Genomic DNA, 1,197 nt, shown 5'->3' with positions numbered 1-1,197 from the left:
CGAAAAAAAATATAAATTTGCTCAAAGTTTACAAAGTTTGACTCAAAAAATCTAATAGGCATTGTTCCTTGTGATCGATGGAGTATACTGGTCATGAGGATCATTTTGTAAAGTGTTATGCCGATGCGTAACTTCACATGGAACTCATATGCGCATGAGTCACATAAATCAGTCGCTTTATCCTCTGAACAATCAATCTCCTTTTATATTATGGATTCAAGCAAGTATTGCAATAGATCCACTTACAACCTAATGACAATCTCAACGCGCATCACAAGAAGTCTTCCATCCTTCATCGTGGCTGAATTTCCGCCGCTCCACAGGAAGTGAGGAAGAGGAACAAATTTGACATCGTTGGTACTGCTGCAACAACCAATTAATTAGGTCCATGGTTGGTCGAGGACTCTCTCCAAGCATCCACCTGTAGAGATGGAAATGAACAACTCATCTCAACCCCTGGCCCGGGCCTCAACCCGAAACAAGTATGAGAGGCCATTCTGGTGTTCTAGAAAACTGAGATCAAAGAAGACAATCAAAAGATTGAGAAAGCAGAATTTGCCATTTTGGAAAGTTGTTGCCAAATGTGCCAAGTAAGGTGCTAGAACTGTCCGCGTCAAGTTTTCTGATCTTTTGGTTTTTTGGTGAGTTGTTATCTGATATAGTAAGGTGGAGAGAATTAGATAGATCAAGAAAATATAGAACAAATTTCGGTGCATAGCGAAGTGACCATCTCGAAGGGAAACTGCTGGTCGAAGCACCAGATCCGAGGTTTTTTTTCTCGTTTTTGTAAGAGTAGCTCCTAAAGTTCAGAAACTCATGAAATTTGATATCATGTTATCCAGTTGAGAACTGGAGGTCAGGTTAATGGTACAGTGAAAACAGAATTAGGAGAACAGACCAAGTGAATACACATGAAAACAGCCCCAGTGAGTTTACATCTCTTGATCGTTGACCATTGAATATAGTCACTGCCGCATCCTCTCTAGTTTCTGGAGGATTTTCTTGTGGTTCTTTTTTTCTTTTAGCAATCCGTCGTGATTCTGTCCCCTATAGGTTTCAACATCATGGCACCAGAGTTGTTTCTAGATTCCTACTACCTTCTAAACGAGTATGTTGTGGGTACAGAGAAGCGTCCTCGGTTTATAACCTACGCTGGCTAAAGTACCTCACCAAACACCGATTCCTTGAGCACACGGA

The sequence above is a fragment of the Triticum dicoccoides genome, chromosome 2B (assembly GCF_002162155.2).
Source record: "Triticum dicoccoides isolate Atlit2015 ecotype Zavitan chromosome 2B, WEW_v2.0, whole genome shotgun sequence".
In the NCBI taxonomy this organism is placed as follows: domain Eukaryota; kingdom Viridiplantae; phylum Streptophyta; class Magnoliopsida; order Poales; family Poaceae; genus Triticum; species Triticum dicoccoides.
The sequence above is the reverse complement of the archived record's forward strand: the minus strand, read 5'-3'. Positions refer to the sequence as shown.